This window comes from Myodes glareolus, chromosome 14 (genome assembly GCF_982192425.1).
Source record: "Myodes glareolus chromosome 14, mMyoGla1.1, whole genome shotgun sequence".
NCBI classification, from domain to species: domain Eukaryota; kingdom Metazoa; phylum Chordata; class Mammalia; order Rodentia; family Cricetidae; genus Myodes; species Myodes glareolus.
Window position 1 is genome coordinate 26968232 of NC_142039.1, and position 8854 is coordinate 26977085.

The following is an 8854-nucleotide window of genomic DNA, read 5'->3' on the forward strand; positions in this document are numbered from 1 at the left end:
TGCAAAATAATAATTTATTATTTCAAATAAACCACACAAATGGTATACTGGTAAATAGAGGTGAGACAGTTTTCAAGTTAGCAATATAATGAATTGTATCTATCCTTTTTGTATATGCCAATGTCTGTATCTGTGTGTTTTCTGGAACAGTTCACCTATTTATTTATTCCACCATTGAACTAGGGGTCTAGTATCTTATTGATATGATCACCAACCCTGTGATTATCATTTTATGATATTCTTCCTTGCTGTCTTCTATAATTATCAGGCTTTTATGAAACCTAGCAGACATAAGTAAAAATGATCCAAATCTAACGCAATAAGCAGCTGCTGAAGGCCACCTAGCTATGCAATCTTCAAGGTGACCTAGAAAAATTACTCTGCCCACGCAAAGGTTTTTATTAGTTCCCATGCTATTAGCAAAGGTGTAAATAATTATGTGGTTATCATAGATAACAATAGTCTAATAAAGTGCTTTAATGATTCATATGTCTTTCCAAAGAACCCATACTGTAGGAACAACTTCAGTAATTCTAAAGTACAGGCCTTAATACTCCCTTTAAGAAATATGCAGTTTAGGATAATTTTATGTATTTTTTTCAAAAGACTGTCATTATTTTTCCTATTTGAAGAGTGAAACTTTATGTGTGTGTGTGTGTGTGTGTGTGTGTGTCTATCTTAAACTGGGTTTTGTAGTAAAGAATCCTTGATGTGACAGTGTTGCTAACTCTTTAGTTAGATGTGCCAGTCCCAGAAAGAAAGAGTGAGGCACTAGGAGATGAGTCGAGGAAGCTTGGAGACAGACATAAAAAGACTCCTGGCAAGGCTGGCCAACACTGTTCTAGGAAGTGAGTGTGGATGTCTTCTGTCAGAATCTATGTCCCAGGAACTGGTCATTTACCTTGGGACTGTCCATCTTGGGGAAAGGAGGAGAGTTATGTATTCTCAAGTCTCCTTCTCTCTTTCACACCCAAATTGTCCTCTCCAGAGCATCAATGCCCCTGTGTTTCTGACCTGCATTTCTGGACTTCTCACGGAGTCTCTGGGAGTTGTACACACTGGTGGACTATAGCAAAATGGATACTTCAGGGCTGGACAGAGCATTCTGTCTTGCAGTAGAAGAGATGTGATCACACCACCAGGCAGGACTGGGTGATTTTAAAAAGTGAAGAAGAGTTCAATTTTACTTTGTGGGAGTATTTTAATCCTGATGTCACAGTTTCTCAGATACCAAACAGAAAAATACAACATAATTTTAATTACATAGTTGAATGGGAAATCAGCAAATACAAAAAGTATTTCTCAGCATATTTTGTTGCACATAATAACATGCTCAATGAAATGTTACTTCTAAGTGCAAGTGTATGAGGGAAAATATAAAATCAATGGAAAATTGATTTATCAAATGAGTACATAGAATAGGACATACTATCAGCCATCAAAACAGTACAAAATAACAGTGTAAAATATGTCAGTAATACTTTTTTCTTCATAACTATTCTGATATAAAACCCAATATGGAAAGTTCAGAGCCCAGAGTCCTTTTTTTCTGTTTCTCATATGAAGAACTAAAGGATGATAGAATAGCAAAGTTTGAAGATAACTTTATCATGGGTGGGAGGAATTGCAAACTACTGTTCAATTTTAAAAGTTGACTTAAAAAATGAAGACACATCAAAGAGCATGGCCTTGTGAAAAAGAATAACTATTCCCAAAATGTGGAATTTCAACTATGTGTAAGGAGATGAATACACACACACACACACACACACACACACACGTTGGTTTCACAAAGGTTAGAAGAGGGCATCAGATTCCTGGAGCTGAAGTTACAGAGGTTGTGAACGGCCACATGGTTGGTGCTGAACAGGGAGCCCAGGTCTGGAGAAACAGCCAGTTCTCTTCACAGCTGACTCATCTATCAAGCCCTTAATAAATATATTTTAATTAAAAGTTTTTACTACACTCTGTGTGTGTGTGTGTGTATGTAGGTGCCACATGTATTGCACACACACATACATACATATATATATATATATATATATATGTATATATATTACACACACATATTTGGCCTTATCTTCCATATAAACCTTCTTCTGCCCTTGAAATTATCCAGAATTTTTGAGACCATTATTTATTCAAACCATGATGGCCCAAGTCTCATTCATTTTGACTTCTATTTCTTTGGTATTTTCTTTTTCCTTTATAAAACAACAGAGAATTGAGGATAGCCACAAAACATAGATTTAAAAAGAAAGTTCTCTCAATATTTTCTTAGAAAATAAAAATATAAACTTGCTTTTCTTTTTTTTTTTTTTACTATAACTTTCAAAAATTGCCTTGCTTCCTGTACTCAGCACTTGTGTTGTCCTTGCTGAAGCTCATGGCCTGAGGTTGCTTTGAACATTTTTGGCTTTCTTCATCCTTACTATCCAAACTGCTTCAATAGTAACAAGGACTTAACAAATGTGACAGATGTTTGATGGTTGGATAAATAAGACAGACAGAAATGCATACTGCTATGCAGAGACTGACGACACAATAGGAAGATATTAAGGCCACCACGGTAGAGGCACGGAGTTGTGTTTTTGCGAACTATCATAAATAATAAGAGCAATGAATGATGCAGAATGCTGAATTTGGTGAGCTGTCAAAATGGGTTCTAAAAAAGTCATAGGACATAGAGAAGTGATGAATAGAGAGCTGACATACGTCTTGTCTCATTCTTCTTGGTGATGTAGCTGTTTGGGGGACACTCAATACTCTTGTAAGTATCCCTCAACCCATGTACCCAGAAGCAATTTCTCAGCCATGTTCCTGTCTTCACCCCAATAAATTCTGAGATTCACTAAGGTGGACTTAGATGGAATTGTTCTTTTTATAAGTTGATGACTTTTCTGGGTTGTATAGGCATTTACTTAAGTCTCCCAGGAAGTGTGAACACAACCAGGAGCCACAAATTTACAATTCTAAAACTTCTCATTAATAACAAAGTGACAATGTGATTTTCTTCATCCCTCCATATGACTTGATGTTCTTCAAATATCCAGAACATATGGGCTGGGATATTATACTTCACATGTTCTGATCTCAGTGATTATTTCTGTGAAAATGGAAAATAGATCTAAGGCATTTAGTTGAATCTCTATTTGTCTGTCAAAACTTTATTTAACATGTTGGAATCTAAAACAACACATATAAATATAATTAGGAATTACTAAAAATAATAAAACATAACACATAAACATTTGTCTAATCAGGGCACCTATACTCTATATGCTTTATCTATGGTGTACTGGGTATCATTATTTTTGTATACCATGAGACTTTTTTTCTCTTAGAAACCGATTTATTTTATTGTACATTACTATTATTTGTGTTAGGAACTCACAGAAGTCCAATTCCCTCCACGTCGTATAGGCTTAAGTAGCCTTGTTGACACAGTCATACAAGGTATCAAAAGCTTTTCTAATTTAAACAATGGAATGAATCTTCCAGTAAGTAGGTACTTACTGGAATGCTGTTTTTCTTTTCCCTCTTTATTTACATATTATACTAAAAAAAAAACTATGGAACCAAAGTCATCTGGACATTCAGGAAAGGGTTGATTAGCAGTGTATGATTTACTCCAAGATTCTGGCAAAGGGATTGTGTTCTAATGAAGCTAGTTTAGGTGCCTGAGCAGCAGGAGTTCCATATGGAGGCAAGCGAGGCCTCTACTGCTATTTGCAGACATTTACCATCTCATTTTTTCTTAGATGTGAAAGGAACTTTTGGGCCTGGGGTGATGACTCTATCAGCATGTTGCTTGTTGCAGCACATGCTAGCTTGTGCAACCTCTCAAGCTACACATGGGAGCCTGAGTTTTGATTTCTGGCTTCCATGTAGAAAGTCAGTGTTGTGGGCCTGTGATAACAGCATTGAGAAGATGGACACAGGAGGTTCTTGTCCAGTCTACACAATTAGCAAAAGGTCTTGAGAGTCCTTGTCTGGTTAAAAAAAAAAAAAGATTAACAAAAACAGTGAAAAACACCCAGTGTTGGCCTCTACAATCCATGCACATTCACCACACACAAGCACATATTCAAACCCACAAACTTATAAAGCCATATCCCTCCATCCCCACTGAGAGAAAGAGAATTAAATTGTCTAATTTTGCCCCTTTGTTTATGTTAATCCTACTGCTTTATCCTTGATGAAAAGTCAGGCCTTATACAGTATGGAATGGATTTTAAAGATTTATTTTCCTGCTTCTGTTGCTAAAACCCAACAGCTTTCAGAAGCAAATTATCATATCAAGAAGTGAATGGCTTAAATAAATGTTTTTATTGAAGTGACATGCAGTTTAAAATGGTGTCATTTATGGAATATAGCTGCCTAATTTGCTGCTTTGTAGAAGAAGGTGACTGTCTTGGAAAAAACCAAGATGGCAGGTAAGGAACGCAAACATATTTACAGAAAACAAAGAAGCTGCCAAGTTTATGGGGCTCACTGACTACCAGGCAACATTGCTGGTGGAGTGCAAATTTGATCATTGGGGGTTAACTCGGTTGTATTTCTGTTGATTTCCCAGATAGTCCTCTTTTATCTTTCTCCCTTCAGATACCTTGTCAGTTATTGCCCACCAATTGCGCTCCTTTTGGAACCAACTGCAGGTAATGAGATGCTGATTGGGGATTCTAGAATTCACTTGCTGATGATTATGTGTTATTTTAACAGGAGAATGACAATAATTTCCTGTAATGCCACTTGTTAAGGTAATTATGCTATAATTGCCTTATCAAGGTGTCATAGAGGAGAGGGGAGAAATTCCAGGATTTCACAGCAGCTGTCAGACTCCTTTAAGATTTTTCTTGAAAGTGCATTGTCAGCCATGAACAAAAATCCCTTTTAAACCTCAGCATTGTTGTTCTGAGTAGGGTAGGTGACCTAAAAGAAGTTTTTTCAAGAGCTGAGTTTTAAAATTCTATTATTACAAAGACACAATGAGTGAATAAACACAGACACACAGACACACACACACACACACACATACACACATGAGGTCATGCATACATTGTATAAAATGTGTCTTTAAGAAGTTACCTGCTAATAAATTTAATAACATATTATACAGGGCATTTTTATCTATTCCAGAAGATAAAAAATTAGTCACTGCAGCTAAAAATCTAAGGGAAGATGATGTTCCAGACTAGGAGATAAATTAGCAGCCTGTTTGAAATCAGAAGAGGATTGATTAGTAATTTATGAGTAAACTGAGATGGTGGGACTGATCTAATGGGAGCTCACCAAGGCCAGCTGGACTGGGACTGATGGAGCATCAGTCCGGACTCTCTGAATGTGGCTGTCAATGAGGGCTGACTGGGAAGCCAAGGACAATGGCACTGGGTTTTGATTCTACTTCATGAACTGGCTTTGTGGGAGCCTGTTTTGTTTGGATGCTCACCTTCTTAGACCTGGATGGAGGGGGGAGGACCTTGGACTTCCTACAGGGCAGGGAACCCTGACTGCTCTTAGGATTGGAGAGGGAGAGAAAGGGGGAGTGGGGAGAGTGGGAGGGAAATAGGAGGTGGGAAGGAGGTGGAAATTTTTAACGAATTAAAAAAAAAGAAAAAAGGAAAAAAAGAAAAAAAATGTTGATAAATGTTGCGTGGAGGCCGTTTTTTGGTTCCCAGTCACTTAGCCCCAAAATAATCACACAGAAACTGCATTATTTAAAACACTGTTTGGCCCATTAGCTCTAGTTTCTTATTTGGCTACCACATCTTAATTTAACCCATTTCCTTTAATCTGTGTATCGCCAGGTGACTGTGGCTTACCGTGTAAAATTCCTAGCGTCTGTCTCTGGCAGGGTCTACATGGCTTCTCTCTGACTCTGTCCTTCTTTCTCCTAGCATTCAGCTTAGTTTTCCTCGCTTGAATAAGTTCTGCCCTGCTATAAGTACAAATCAGTTTATTTATTTATTAATGGTAATCACAGTATACAGAGGGAAATACCACATTAGATAAAGGGTCCACACTCTGGAGGGTCTCAGGGTACCTGGAGAGCTGGAAGATCTTTAATACTGTTTACAAATTAGTTTATTAGTTCTAATTTTCTTTGTTTGTTTCTTTGTTTTTTTTTTGTTTTTTTGAGATAGGTTTTCTCTGTAGCTTTGGAGCTTGTCCTGGAACTAGCTCATGTAGCCCAGGCTGGCCTTGAACTCACAGAGATCCGCCTGCCTTTGCCTCCCTAGTGCTGGGATAAAAGGCATGCACCACCACTGCCTGGCAGTTCTAATTTTTTTAAATGTAAAAGAAACTTTAGGGGCTGGTCAGGTTACTCAGTTCATGTAAGAATGATATGTTCATCTATCATTACTGTAGTTGACAATAGTAAAAATGTATTCAATAAATAATGGATGCTGTTAAAAATATTGTTCAATCCTGCTCCCAAACATAGGACATTTGAATGTTACTCATGTACACATTGAGCCTGGAGTCTATTTGTAAGCGCACACAATTGCATGTGCAAAAACAAAATACACTGATGAACCCCAGTGAGCAGGAAGGGTGAAAACGAAGGGAGAGAAGACAGATTGAGTGACACCCACCAGGATGATAAAGTGGCACGTAAAAAGGCGATTTTTGTATTCAGACTAGAAGAAGCTGACAGAGTTCACTGTGTGATAAGCAGGTGGAAACCTTTGTGCCGGTGTGTTATTACGTGGTTATCAACTGGGTTAGGGGTTGGGGCATGTGTCTACTTCTTTCAGCTCTAGGATACCATCTGTGCAGACCTTTGCAGGTGCTGCACATGCTATCTCCGTCTCTGTGCATTCTTACGTGCATCCATTCTGTTGATTTAGAGTGTTTTCTTCCTTTGGTGTCATCCATCCCCTTTGGCTTTTACACACTTTCTGCTTCATCTTCAGGAGGATTCCCTGAGTCCTGAGGGGACGGATTACATCCTGTTTAGGGTTGAGTGTTCCCAAGGTTTCTCACTTTCTGTATGTCTGACTGTGAGTCTCTGCATTTGTTCCCATCTGTTGCAGGAGGAAGCTTCTCTGATGATGACTGAACAAGACACGGACATATGAATGTAGCAGAATGTCATTAAGTGTAATTTCATTTCTTCTTTTTAATTTTTAGAATAGTAATATTTGGTTTTATTCTAAGTCCCTGTACCATCTAGTCTCAGTTTCTTGATCACACAAACAATGTCAGGTATGGGTTCTATCTTGTAGAGTGGGCCTTAAATCCAAACAGATATTGGTTAGTTACTCACACAAGCTATGTGACATCATTGCCTTAGCATATCTTTCAGATGGTATACCATTGTGCATAAAGGAGTCTCCACGTTCAATGTGTGGTGTAGATGTTTTCTTCAGCAATGGGGACTTGCTGGTTTGTGGAGACAAGCCTATAGTCTTCGCAACAGTCTAGGTTATTTGAGGGTTTCCATGGGACCCCTTTGGGCCAACAACTCATTACTGTGTCTCAGCCCCCAGCCTGGGTGGACACTACCTGCTCAACCATAGGCAACACCCTCCAGAAGACCAAGTTGACTGCCTTGCAAACCTTTCCCTTTCTCTGTTACCTCAGACCCAATTTCCAGGGTCATCCCTAGGTTGTAACAGAACACCACAGGCAGATTGCCCTCCACACATGCCGTCCATGGATCCCCCTGACTATCCATTTTCCCATGGCTTCTCCTTCCTCCTGCATTCAAAACCAGAAAGCATTCCCCTGTGAAGACACCAGTCAAATAGACCAGTAATAAAGATGACACAAGGCCAACACTCTGTCTGAAAATCCATAGAGCAAAGAGAAACAAAGACATAAAACTCCCAAGCAAAACAAACCCAGAAATAAGCACCAAGACCTATATTAACCCCAAATCCAGATAAGAGTGTAATCAGTAACAGCCAGGACAATGTCTCCACCAGAGCCTAGATATCCTACAACATATTCTGACACAGCTGAAGTATAAGAAAAAGACCTTAAAACCCACTATATGATGATAACACAGTACCTTAAAGAGGAAATTTAAAAACCCCTTAAAGAAATCCAGGAAAACAGAAACAATTGGAGAAAATGAATAAATCCCTTAATGAAATTTAGAAAAATACAAAAACAATATTTGGAAAGAATGAATAAGTCCCTTAAAGAAAGCCAAGTAAAAACAAACAATTGACGGAAACAAAGCTGTTCAAGACCTGAAAATGAAAATAGGAGCAATAAAGAAAACAAACAGGCAATTCAGGAAATGAAAAATTTAGAAATGCAAGCAGAAACTACAAAGCCAAGCTTCACCAATATAATACAAGAAATAAAAGAGAAAATTTCAGGGAATGAAGAGCTGATAGAACAAATAATCCTTTTGTCAAAGAAAATGTTCAATCTACAATATTCCTGACACAAAACATCAAGGAACTTAGGGGCACTATGTAAACAACAATTCTAGCAATAACAAAAATAGAGAAAAGAGAAGAATACCAGTTTAAAGACCAAGAACTTGTTTTCAACAAAACTATAGAAGACAAATTTCCTAACATAAATAAGAAGATACCTATCAAGGTACAAGAAGCACACAGACCACCAAATACACTGGACCAGAAAAGAAAGTCTCCTCAACATATAATAATCAAATCACTAAACATAGAGAACAATGAAAGAACATTAAAAACTTCAAAGAAAAAAATACTAAGTAACATATAAAGGCAGACCTATTAGAATAGCAGCAGACTTCTCTGCAGAGATTTTAAAATCCAAAAAGGCTTGGACAGATGTCCTGCAAACATTAAGATACCACAGATCCTAGTCCAGTTTATTAAAACCAACAAAACTGTCAACCAATATAAATGAAGAA